The sequence below is a fragment of the Felis catus genome, chromosome F2, assembly GCF_018350175.1.
Source record: "Felis catus isolate Fca126 chromosome F2, F.catus_Fca126_mat1.0, whole genome shotgun sequence".
Classification (NCBI taxonomy): domain Eukaryota; kingdom Metazoa; phylum Chordata; class Mammalia; order Carnivora; family Felidae; genus Felis; species Felis catus.
Genome location: NC_058385.1, coordinates 14,538,495 through 14,552,023, shown reverse-complemented (window position 1 = coordinate 14,552,023; position 13,529 = coordinate 14,538,495). Strand labels below are relative to the sequence as shown.

Genomic DNA, 13,529 nt, shown 5'->3' with positions numbered 1-13,529 from the left:
ACAACCTTGGTCTCCCCCACTGTGAGGGAAAAAGCTGCCCTTGCCGCGGCCTTCATCACCTCAGTTACTGCTGAATATATATATCTGAATATATATATGAATATATATATGAATATATGAGTATATATATGAATATATAGGAATATATATATGAACATTTATGAATATATATGTGAACATAAATATGAATATATATGAAAATATATACATGAATATATATACATGAATATATATGTGTATATATATACATGAATACATACACATGAATATAACACATGAATATATACACAAGAATATACATATGAATATATATACATAAATATTTATACATAAATATATTTATGAATACATATGAACATATATATGAATATATATGAATAATACATGAATAATATATAAATCTATATATGATTCTATATATGAATGTGTATATATGAATATATATATGAATATACATATTCATATATATGAATATATGAATAAACATATATAAATATATATGAATATATATGAAAATATATATGTATATATGTAGGAGTATATATATGAATATATATATAAAAATATGTAGGGGTATATATATGAATATATATGAATTATATGAAAATATATGAATATATATGAACATGTATTAAGATATATGAATATATATATGAAAGTATATATGAATATATGTGAATGTATATATGAATGTATACGAATATATATGAATATATATGAATGTATATATGAATATATATGTGAATGTATATGAATGTATATATGAATATATATATGAATGCATATATGAATATATATGAAAATATGAATATATATGTGAATATATATGAATACATATGGATATATGAACATACATGTATATATATGAATATATATGAATATATATGAACATTTGTATGCATATATATGCATATATATGAATATATATGTATATATGAATATATATATGAATATATATGTGAATATATGTATATATGAATACATATATGAATATATATGTATATATATGAATATATATGAATACATATATGAGAATATATATATGAATGTATATGAGTGTAAAATGAAAAAGACATGTAAAAGACATGAATATATATATATGAGTATATATATAGTAAGATGAATATATATACTAAGAAAAAGGTAACAGATGTTAATAAGTAGAGTACTAATAAGTAAGAGTAAGATTTGAATCCAGCCATTCAATTCTGGGTTCGGTTTTCTTTCTGCTCCTTATAGTCATATCTCTGTATCTATACACACTATTTATGTATCTTCAAAACCAAGGAAAGCGGGTGTTTTAGACAAGAGGAGGTCGAATGCCAATGATAGCTCTCTGCATCTGGAAACACCAAAAGGGGCTAAGGATTTCAGCCCTGGTGATGGGGAATAGGGAAGACAGCTGCTCATAAACAATGGAGCTCCAAAGAAGAGGTCTATTTTATGTGAGAGTTGGCCCTCTCTCGGTGTAAACTGATTCTAATATGGTAAAAACCATTTCATTTTTAACTCCTTTACTGAGATATAATTTTAATATCATATAATTCACACATTTAAAATGTACATTTCAATGGTTTTAGTATATTCATAGATATGTGCAAACATCACCACAGCCAATTTTGGAACATTTCCATCCTCTCCAAAGAAATGCTATAACAATACCTGTCTATCCTCCAACCCCTCCAGCCCTAAGCAAACACTAATCTACTTTGTATCTCTATAGAGATGGTTATTCTGGACATTTCATTTAAATGGAATCATAAGATGTAGCCTTTTGTGACTGCCTTCTTTCACTTAGCACAATAGTTTCAAGGCTCATCCATGCTGTGGAAGACATCAGGTAGCCCTTCTTTTTTTATGACTGAATAATATTCCAATGCATGGATATACTACATTTTGTTTATTTGTTCATTAGTTGATGGACATCAGGATTGTTTCCATCTTTAGGCTACTACTGAATAAGGTTGCCATAAACATTTGTGTACAAGTTTTTCTGCAGACAGATATTTCCTTTTCTCTTGGGAATATACCTGGGAGTAGAAATTCTAGGTCATATGATAACTCTTTATTAACCATTTTATGAATTGCCAGAATGTCTTCCAAAGTGTTTGCATCATTTTAAATTTCTATAAACAACATATGTAGGTTCTGATTTCTACACATCCTCACCAACACTTGTTATCTGACATTTTTTTTTAAGTCTAACCATCTTGGTGGGTGTGAAGTGATATCTCATTGCCATTTTGACTTGTAATTCCCTTATTACTAATGCTGTCAAGCATCTCTTTATGTGTTTATTGGCCATTTTTGTACCTTCTTTGGAGAAATATCTAGTCAAGTCCTTCGCCCACTATTAATTGGGCTATTTTTTTTTACCGAGTTGTAGAGTTGTTTATCTATTCTACATACAAGTCTAGTATTAGATGTATGATTTGCAAATACTTTCTCCCATTTTTTGGATTGCCTTTGCATTTTGTTGATAGTGTCCTTTGAAGCACAAATTTTTTTCACTTGGGTGTTGTCCAATTTATCTTTTTGTTTTCTGTTGGTGTTCATGGTCTTAGTGTCATATCTAGGAGTTCATCAACAAATCCAAAGTCATGAATATTCTAAGATTTTTATAGTTTTGGCTCTTACATTTGACTTTTTGATCTATTGTGAATTAATTTTTGTATATGGTGTGAGGTAAGGGTCCAATTTCATTCTTTCTCATGCAGCTATCCATTTGTTCAAAAAATTATTTTTGGTCACTCAATGGTTTTCGTGTCTTTGTTGAAAATCAGTTGACCATGGACACATGAGTTATTTCTGTACTCTCTCAACTATTCCATTGATTTATGTGTCTGGCCTTGTAACAGCACTATCTTGATTAATGTTGCTTTGTAGTCAAGTTTTGAAATCAGAAAGTGAGAGTCCTTTAATTGTACTCATTTTCAAGATTGTTATAGCTGCTTTGAATGTCTTATAATTCTACATACATTTTAGAATCAGCTTGCCAATTTCTACAAAGAAGCCAGTTGGGATTCTAACAGAGATTGCACTGTATCTATAAATCAATTTAGGGAGCATTGCCATCTTAACAATATTAAATTTTCTGATCCACAAGCCGCCTCTAATACTGTAAAAGACATTTCTTACTATTGCTTTGTTTGCCTTTGTTCAGTGTATTTTCACTTCATTGGTCATGTGTAAAGGGGCATATACGAGGGAAATAGAGAATCAAAGTACATTGGTACGGACAAGGAACCATAATTAAGGAATAGAACATGGTTCCTGTGAATATGTCCAGGTAGAACAGTTCCCTGCAAGGTCAATCTTTTGTGTTTAAGGGGAAATCTTAGAGGCATTCCATCCCAGAGCCTCATTTGGGGTCATCTCTTTCTTCCACATGCTGCAGCCCCTGGGCTCCCTTCCTTTTTATTGCTGTGGCTGCCATGGCAACAGTTCATATGGGCTGAAAAAGAAAAGATGAGGCCTCTCTGGAGCCATCATTAGTGCTACTCTGGCCAGCAGGGGGTGCCAGGAAGAGCAGCCACTCCCACCTTCTATTTGTAACTATCCACACCCACCCCCAAGAAGGCTGAGGAACCGGGACTAACTGAAAGGTGGCGCGTATACTTAAAGAGATCGTGAACTCACAGGAGAGGTTTTTAAGAGTTTGGGAGGATTTCATTAAGAATTCGTGTCAGAACAAAATTAATGAGTGATTACCTAGATAGGAAAATTGAAACTTTCTAATTCTCACTGCACAATATGATCTTTCCAGAAATCAGAGATCTTCTTATTTTTATTTACTGATTTGTGCCACACAGGTTTGATCTTTACCTTTCCTGCTCTTGAAAGATTCACACACGTTAGCTTCTCTTCTCTTTATGCACAGTGCACTGAACATCCTAGGGAGCCAATAAATGTTTATTAAGTTGAATTCAAATGCCTGGTCTCCAGACGCTGAAGCAAATTCTATTTCCAGTTAGCATATAGCAGTGGGTCACCCACCAACGCTTTCCCAGCACCGTAGTACGAATTTCAAGGGAACACGGGGTTGTTATTCTACAATTCCATTTCATGTATGCACCAGAATATTTTAGCTCACACACATGGGCAGGCGAGCAGCTATTAAATTAAAACGTGCTGCCAAATACACTTTAAAAGAACTGTGGAGAACAAGGTAATGGCCTCCTCTCACCTTCCCAGAATAGCATCGTGTGGATAGTCACGGATTTATATTTCTGGATTTGTATTATGTCGAATAATTTGCAAGTCTCTGGCTTGTGAGCTTGAAATCTCCAGATCTTTGATGCCTATGACCAGCAGTTTTTACCTTTGCAAAGCCTTTGGTATGCGACCAATGCTGCATGATACACATAGTTGACTAAATATTTATCAAATATTCATACAGTTACTCAGCGGATTAATTATTGAACAAGCTTCCACTGAACTATCTTTCTTTTTGCTACAGCTAATTCTCTGTTGCTCAGTTGACATATGTTCTGGGGAAGCAGGGAAATAGCCAACTCAGCAAGTTTTATTTCTTTCAAGGTTATGCATTTAAGTGTGGGAAAGCAAGACACACATGAAAGCCCACATCACTGATTTGGCTTGCTTAAAAGATTGTTTAAAGATATGCATGAACTTCCTAATGGGTTTGTTTTTTTTTTTTTTTCTTTTTCAGCAAATTTAATTTTCAAAGTAATCTTTAATTACCTACTAACTGACACAGAAAGGGAATTCTTTAAGTAGGTGAAAATAATTATCAATTTCATGGTGACTTATTACAAAATATCGTCCTGTGCATTTTTTTTATTTTCCACAGGAAACCCAACACAGCTTCTGTATTCCCATTTTACAGAGGAGACAGATGAGGTCCTGAGTCATCCATTGATTTTTCCAAATTCACACAGCTAATAAGTGGCCAAATAGGCACTGGAACTTGTGTTCTGTTTGATCCAGTGGATCATGGTTATGTATATCAAAGGGAAAAACTAGAAATAGTTGCCATTTTGATAAATAGGTCTTTAATTTACTTTAATGTTAGCAATCCTTTTCATCATTCTCTGTGTTCAGAATTGGAATTATACTATGCACAATTCTTCTCTTGTTCTTGATAGGCTATAGCAGAAAGAAGTTACTGTTTCCTTAAACTAGAGATGAAAGAAGGGAGGCGAGAGCCCTGAGATCTTTGGCTGCTCACAGAGCAGCTGCACTAGAGCTTCAGGAAAGGTAGAAACATGATGAGCAGGTCGTTGGTGATGAAGTGTTCACGTCATCTCCGCCAGTCAGCCATCAAAGCATTGGCAACTTTAGTGAGGATTATTGAAACAAGAAGGCAGGTGGGGAACCAACTTGGGTCACCAGCCAAGTATCGCTTAGTATTAAATAAGACTCTTTGTTGTATCTTTAACCTCGAATTTGCACTCCTTGGGAGAATTATCAATTCCTTTATGGAGTTTGATTTCCATTTTCAGTAAGATCTAGGTGATTTATCTCCTTCAGGGAAAAGTAGATCTCAAGCTACCATGTATCATGAATCTCAGTATTTCTATATTCAGATCCAATGTAGTATTCTCATTTCCACTCCTTTTAATCAGGTCATCAAGTTTTGTTTTTGTTTTTGTTTTTGTTTTCCATTTAACATTCTCAACAAAACACTATAGTGTACTTGTAAATGTTACATTCCTTGATTTGTCTCTGACATTATCCTAATCTACCCATTTTGGCAGTCTGCTTAAAATCTTAAAATTGGAATTTAAACAACATTCTTGACATCATAGAAAAAAATGTATTGAAACAAAACACTTGAACATGCTTTTGAATTATCTTTAGGTGAAGAAATGTTTAAAAGCAAACTATTTTCTATACATGTGATAATTCACATCTATTACAAATAAGTCAGGACTTCAAGGGTACTGACCAATCACTGATTTCTAATGTATTATTTCACATAAATAATAATACAAGTTACAGCATTATCAGCAGAGGCATTCATGTTGTAAAACGCGGATGGTATATTTAATTAGTTGTAAGTAATACAAATGCTTGACATAAACTCTTCAGACTTCAGATGTGGAGATGTTTCGGGATAAGCTTTGAAATCCACTGGCATACGCCATTCTTTCATTCAAGACAAATATGTGGGCGAATCAGCGGGAGTCCATTCTGGCTTCCAGAGAGTGCCCTGGAGCTGTCCACAGGAAGGTGCTGGAAAAGGCAGCCGCAGATGGTCCAGGTACACAATTATTTCAGCCCGAAATGCAGGAGAATAATCACTCATGTTAGAGTATTGCTACAGTGTACATGACCTGGAAACCGCCTCATGAAGGTTGCAGGGCCACTTCCAATTTCCTTTGATAATTATTTTTAAAAAGATGATTTCTCCAAAGAATAAGGAGAAAATTCAAATAAGACAGGAATCATTTCTGTAGTATCACAGATATACATGACATCCCTAAAAGGTACCTGGCTGAATTGCTAAATAACTGGTATTTTATCCAAGAATCTTTAAAGTTCTTTATGAAAGGATGCAAGTTCAGACTCCATGGATTTTCCTAGTATTTCCAACTCCATATTGGAAAATCAAACGTCATTTTAAAAATCAGTTATTTACCCCCAGTAGAATTGCCCTCCTAGTAAACTGAAAGGGAAGGGGACAAAAGGATTTGTAGTTTTAGCAATATACAAGGACTGACTTTCAGATCCATGGTAAAGGTCAGGTGTAATATTCAAAAACAAATTAAAAGGCAGCCATTCTATTGGACTCAGAAGATTCCAGCAAGCGTTGGGCACCCATGGGCATTGGTTCAAAATGTGTTTATTGTGATCACACCCCAGATGATGCTGCAAGCACTATTAAGGACCCTATTCACCACCATCCTTCTTGCATTATGTATGCAGTTATTGTTTTGCATTATGCACTATCTAAAATGATACAAAAACATTTTGCTGAAAAATAAACCACTGGTTTTATGCTTAACACCAGGATTACAAAATGTGATGTCATGAATTATTCATATCATTCGATTTAATGTAATCATTTTCTCCCTAGCGCTAAGCCTCTGTGAATGGTGCCCTATGCAGCCACTGTTTTGAAGAACTTAATACTAGGGGGAGAAACACCTGGCATTAACTGACAGTGAATTAGGCTCATTGTCACTTTGGAAAAAAAATTGCAATTTAATCTTTGATCTTCTGTACATCCTAATTCCAAGGAGCATTTATCAACACCACAAAATAAACCAAGCTTAGGAATTTATAGAAATATTGACCTCGACATTTAGGCATAGACATATATAAAAGTACACACGTACGTTTGGAATTTGAACTATAGAATGGCATTCATCTTTGTTTCTTTCAAAGCAATGATGGAGTATATTTTGAATGTGTTTACGCTAATATCAAATAGATTTTAATACACATTTATAATTTATTTGGATCAAATCTTTCAAAGAAGTACTGACCTTAGGACAAAGCATGTTGAGAAAGATAAATACATCGATGCAACTTAGCCTACAGATTAAAGTAATTTATCTTCAAGGCAGTCTTCCCCCACCCCCCAAAAAAACCAAAAACAAGAGTAAACCAAAAGTACAGAGTGCTTCTGAATGCTTGAAACTCCATAGAGAAAGGACAGACATTGGCTTAAAACTGGTAGGAACAACTTTTGAAAATCAGAATCCCCTTCTGGTAGCTTATCTTTGACTTTTAATCCATGCTTTAATATGGTAAAGTTATTCCAAATGTTTCCATTACCCTTAAATTAGAAGATGCTTCATTCTGGGATTGAATATAGAATCGTGTTACAGTGAGAAGAGTAGAGATCCAACAAACCTGATTCCTAATTCCAGCCTCTTTTCCTGTCCAACTCCTGAGCTTCTATACGTGATAATATCACCGGCCCTACCACTCTCAGAATGGGGTAGGGACACCCAAATGACATAATATGAGGGAAAACACATGAGATGATTCACAGATATGCGGAGTTACTATTTAAAACCAAAAATGCCTATAATTTGTACATATTTGCAATCTACAGAAGTGTTCAAGTGCACAAGTAAAGGTATTTTATAGGTATCAAAAATAAAGTAAGAAAGGTTTGTAACAAAGCAATTCACGTACTAAGAAAAAAGAATGCCATAGCAATTTAAGGACTAAATAGCACACAAATCTATATGGAATAACTTACCCATATAATTAGCAAAAGGAAGAAAAGTTTGTATGTAGTGTCAGGAAAGATCTCAATTACTATTCCAGAACAATTGTTATCTCTCACGGCACCTAGCATAGCATCTTGCACAGTTGGTACTCGGCCACTGTTGGCCTGATTGATAATGAAGACAGTCACCGTGGTCAATCCAACAGTAATTGAACGTCCGTTTTTTTATAAGGTCAGTGTAAAATCTGTCAACTGCTCCACTGTGATAACAAATGCCTGGAAAACTTAAAACTCAGCCTTTACCAAATAAGAACAAATCGGCAATGTTCACTACTGCCCCAAACAGCAATGGGGTGTTTCAGAGGTGCGGGGAGGTAGTAAGGGAGGCAGAACAGTGAATGGCAAACATTCCTTAAGCTAATGGCTTGTTCGAGTTGCTTCCACAATATAGTCTTTTTTCTAGCTAATAGCCTAGGTAAAGAAAAAATTCCCCTTTCCCCTAAATACAAATGTTTAGGCATTTTGTCTATTAATCTTAGAAGCCTACTTCAACTAGTCTCATTAACACCGCGAACTGGGCCAGAAGAAACCATGTCACATTTTAAGAGCTGCCTTCCTTTCATTTCAAGAGCACCTTGACCTTCTCCAGGAGTCACATCATATACTCCTATCATGGTTCTCACTGCTCCCCGGGGCGGCTGCCTGGTCTCCCGAGAGCCCGTCTCGGCACAGGGTGGTCTTCAGTGACAGTCTGCACAGGAAGCCTCTGGGGTCGGCTTTTCATTTGCTCACTCACACACTCACTCACAGTTTTGAAAAAAATTATCATGTATTCAAATCCAAAAAATGTTTGTGCTTAAAAAAAAAAATCTGGAGAACTGAGAACCAAGCCAGTGCTTTAAGCCTCTCGGTGCAGCTACAGCCTAATTACTGCCTGCTGCGTGGCGCAGTTAAACACAATCAGTCAGAAAGCCTTAAAGATACAATATCCCTTTTCACAAACTGTCTGCTTGTCAATTCCAAGTCACCCCCCTGCTTTAAATCAACCAACCACAGAGCTGTTATGAACAGCAACTGATTTTCCATGCAGTGCTGCAAAACAAAATCACACCGTATCCTATTTTTAATGGCCACAGTTTTTCAACTGCATAACAAGAGTTAGCTGGCACTGCTGAGCTGAACAGTATCCAAAAAATGGGTTCAAGTAGAAATAGCATGGAACCCTTGAAGTGAACAAGTACAGACCCAATTACAAGTGCATTGTGATGCTCAGTACCAATTACATCCAAATAACAGTGGAGCAAATTTCCCCTTAATAGTTATACTGTAGACATCAACTTCTTTTATTTTTGTTCCTCCGGGATATAGCTTGATACTTAAAAAGTGGTTGGGGGGGGGGTCGGGAGGCTGAATCATAAATATTGTTTTATTAGCATACAGTTTATTTATGCACAAAGGCTTTTCTATGGTGTCAGCTTCTAGGGACATGGTACCTCGGTCATCACAGAGAGATGTTCTTCTTTCCATAGAGTTCATGGTTTGTCAGCAATTTCACCTGGGAAAATCAGGTTTTCTTCCTTGTGTATTGCGCATTAGAAACCATCTTTCGTCAAACAATATCCTTTTTAATTATTTGAGCCTTAGGGATAGAAACAGGCAGTACCAGGGATTTTTTTTTTTCTTTTTAAAGGAAACCTAGCCCCTTCTCCAAAGAGGCGGGTAAAATTAGGCATTCCATGAATTGAGGGAGCTGCCACTTGGGCCCCTGGGGGCTGACATATGACAGGTTCCTTAATAGCTAGAAGAAGAAAGAAAGAGAAATGGGAAAACAAATGAGCTGAATGGAAGTTGAAGAGATGGAAAAGAAGGGACGTACAACAAATTGATCCTTAAAGCCCGGAGCCAAGATGAGGGAAAAGGAGAGGCAAGGGAGACCACATTAAACAAAGCAAACAAGAAAAGGTAGCTATAAAATATGTGTTGTGCTTCGTTGACTATCAGAGAGTCACAGAAACAAGGGCTCTTCAATGTTAGCCTGTTCTAACCTTGGACCACATACTATCCCAGCAGTCACCCTTGCTCTGCTGGAACATTCTGCCACAGACAGGCAGCTTTCATTTGTTCCTTGGGTATTAACTTCACTTTCAATTTCTTCCAGGCCAGTATGGGCACTATAGTAGTAACAGAATGCCACATCTTTTCAAGGCTGGCCACTGAGGCTTGAGGAAACTAGCAAGAGGAATTAGTGATGTCTCTAGGGCTTTATCAACATGCTTCAGAGGATGGGAGTACAATGTGAGCAAATGGATCTTTCTTTATTTGCCCCTTGATTCTACCCACTTTCTCTTTATCTGGAACCATGAGCTAGAGCGCGTGGTCCAATATTTCCCGCCAGCTTGGTATCCTTTGCTGTTTCCTCTTTTCCAGTCCAGCGTGAGCTTCATCCTGAAACAAAATCAAGCAAACTATATTTTTTGTGGTGTCCAGTAATATTTAAGTTCTTTAAAAGTTTTCAGTTGGAATAAAAGATAAGCAAGAGACATGCCACAAATTACAAGTAAGTGTTAGGAAACTACCAAGCCATCTGACCCTCTCATTTTAGAGATGAGGAAACTGAGAACTCAGAGGAAGGTGATTCTAGAATACATTTATCGTCAGCAGGCAGGGAGTCAATAGCCACGACACCTGGCACTGATTCCGAGACTCGTGGTAGCAGTGGGAATGCTATTTATTGTACATAGTGACTCACAAATCTAGGTTATGTGAACTATAAAAAGCCTGACTCAGAGCTCCAGAGAGTAAGGAGCTAATACTACTGAAATATAGGACACAGATTGCAGTATTAGGATGCTTGTAGGATTATTTTTCAAGGCAGCATTATCCAAAGCAGCACTGAATATAGTTATACACCCACTAATGAATATGTGTCAAATTTCATAACATAAACCAAGATAACATTTAATGACAATCAGCATATATACTTCACGGGCATTTTTGGCGAGAGGGAGGGGGCTGAGACAGGGGTGGCGGGGAGCCAGGTTCAGGGAAAGGAGGCTGGGCCATCAGAGGGAGCGGGCCTGGAGGAGGCCAGTGAAGGCAGGAGCACCTGAGGTCCCACGCCCACTGGCAACCTAGGACGAGGATCAGGTCTTTGTCAATCTCTGCCTACTGCCTCCTTTTACCCCAAGGGAACTGGAAGACTACCCGAGGAAAAAGGGTATCAACCTTTCCACTGCCCAACGCAGACATCACCCAAAAATGTTAAGTCAGGTTTACCTTCAGGATCTTTGAGTGATTTCAGTCCTTCCTGTCTTGGCTCAGATTTCCCCAACCTCTGTCAATAGCTGACATTCCTTCAGCCACTGAGAACTAACATGACCTAAAATGCAAATGCTTGGCTGAGGTAATGGTTAATCAGTGAAGTAAAAAAATAGACCGATCCATCCAATGGAAAAGACTGATGTGTGATCTTTTCCCGTTTTGACTGAGGAGAGAATCTGCAAACAGAAGGAGGATACTGGCAACCTCAGGCGAAGGAAAGAAGAAATAAGTTTTAAAGAAGAGGGAGCTGAAGACACAGAAAGAAAACTTCAGCGACATCGCAACACACAGCGGGGGCGTGGAAAGAGGCTTAGCATCAAGTGTATTTTAATCTGCAGCTAAGAAAATGGAGTTTTATCCTCAAATGATTTAGGAAGATTTTTGCGGGGGTGTTTGGTAGATGTTATTGGGAGTTTTATTGTTTGTTGCTTCTGTTGTTTTTAACATCGCTTGCTTCCTATAAAGAAATTTTTCCCCCAGGGAATCTTATCCCTGTAACTATATTGACTTAATTCTGAACCACCAGTGCAATTAAAAGACGGTTCTAATTAATAGGCAATAGAATGGTTGTATGTAAAAGATTTAAGCAGTTTATGCTTGGTGCACTAAACGAATCCGAACAAAGTCACAAAAGGCATCAGAGCCCCATTAGAATTTATCAACTGAGATGCTTGGAATATTTTTCACACTGGATAGTCACTGAGCCACCCAGTGACTCTTTGCAATCGGGATTGTACTAAGAGGGAAAAAAAGAAAAAAAGGTCACCGTGGTTTTCTGTACCCGTGGCAGTAAAATGGCTTCTCAATTCAGCCGAGACGTGGGAACCACCACAGCCAAGCACCCTTACTGCGGGAAAACTACTTCTGACCCGCCATAGAGAAACCTGACAGAATCACTGTGTCCAATTTTCTCACAGGCAGCTGGGCTGAGTGGGTCAGATTTTGGCCTTTGGGGTCAGTCTCCCTGGCCTCCAGCCTGGTTCTGACCGCGTCTGAAACGTGGAAACGTGGGTGGGTAGCTACTCTCCCTGCTTCAATGTCCTCATATGTAAAGCGAGCCCTCCTTCTAAGGCTGTGGTGAAGATTGCTTGAGTTAATTCAGATAAAGCACCCAGAATGTTGCCTTGAAGTCCAGGGAGCACCAGATGAATTCTGTATATGGCTATTATCTAGGTCCCTCGTTGCAAATCCCTGATGGTCAGGGTGCCTGGGTGGCTCGGTCGGTTAAGCGACTCTTGATTTCTGCTCAGGTCATGATCTCATGGTTCATGGGCTCAAGCCTCGTGTTGAGCTCTGTGCTGACAGCATGGAGTCTGCTTGGGATTTGACCTCTCTCTCTCTCCCTGCCCTCTCCCTCTCTCCCTGCCCCTCCCTTGCTCAAGCTCTCTCTCTCTCAAAAATAAATAAACATTAAAAAAAATAATAATAATCTCTCAGGGTTCCTGGGTGGCTCAGTCAGTTAGGCGTCTGACTTTGGCTCAGGTCATGGTCTCTTGGTTCATGGGTTCGAGCCCCACATCTGTCTCTGTGCTGACAGCTCAGAGCCTGGAACCTTCTCTGGATTCTGTGTATCCCTCTCTGTCTGCCCCTCCGCTTGCTAATACTCTGTCTCTGTCTTTCTCTCAAAACTAAATACACATAAAGAGAAGAAAAAAACACGAATCCGTGATGGTATTGTAGAGAAACCGCAAAACCAAGTATATCCCATATTTCTTATGATTATTTTGTCCAGTGGATCTCATAATGCATGGTCAGGGGTTGAAGGGAAGAAGTCTGGAACTCTTGTCTCCCAAATAAATACTGTTCTGCGATGTAATGTTGTACAAACCATCATGATTCCACATTCTCTTTCGTTAATGCCAAGATTTCTGAGCACTGGAAACCAAAGGATGACCTCTGGTTATTCACAGAGGCTAAACACTGTAAATATTGTGCTGTTGTTGTCATTTCCTTTTTTTGAAAATTATGTTCTTGATATTCTTACTCCCCCATACGAGAAAAAGTATTACCTAGGAATGAAACCATTTAACTCCCTACCTATCATAGAACATCTTGGAAA

The 13,529-nt window shown here is 37.5% G+C and overlaps 1 long non-coding RNA gene across 1 annotated transcript; it reads right to left on the bottom strand.

Moving 5' to 3' along the window:
• Positions 1-5,966: 5,966 nt before the first annotated feature.
• On the bottom strand, positions 5,967-11,757 carry LOC111558562. Its single transcript, XR_002739574.2, has 2 exons — positions 11,426-11,757; positions 5,967-10,594 (listed from the first exon to the last, which is right to left on the bottom strand). It is a non-coding gene; the product is annotated as an uncharacterized LOC111558562 (long non-coding RNA).
• Between the last annotated feature and the right edge of the window lie 1,772 nt (positions 11,758-13,529).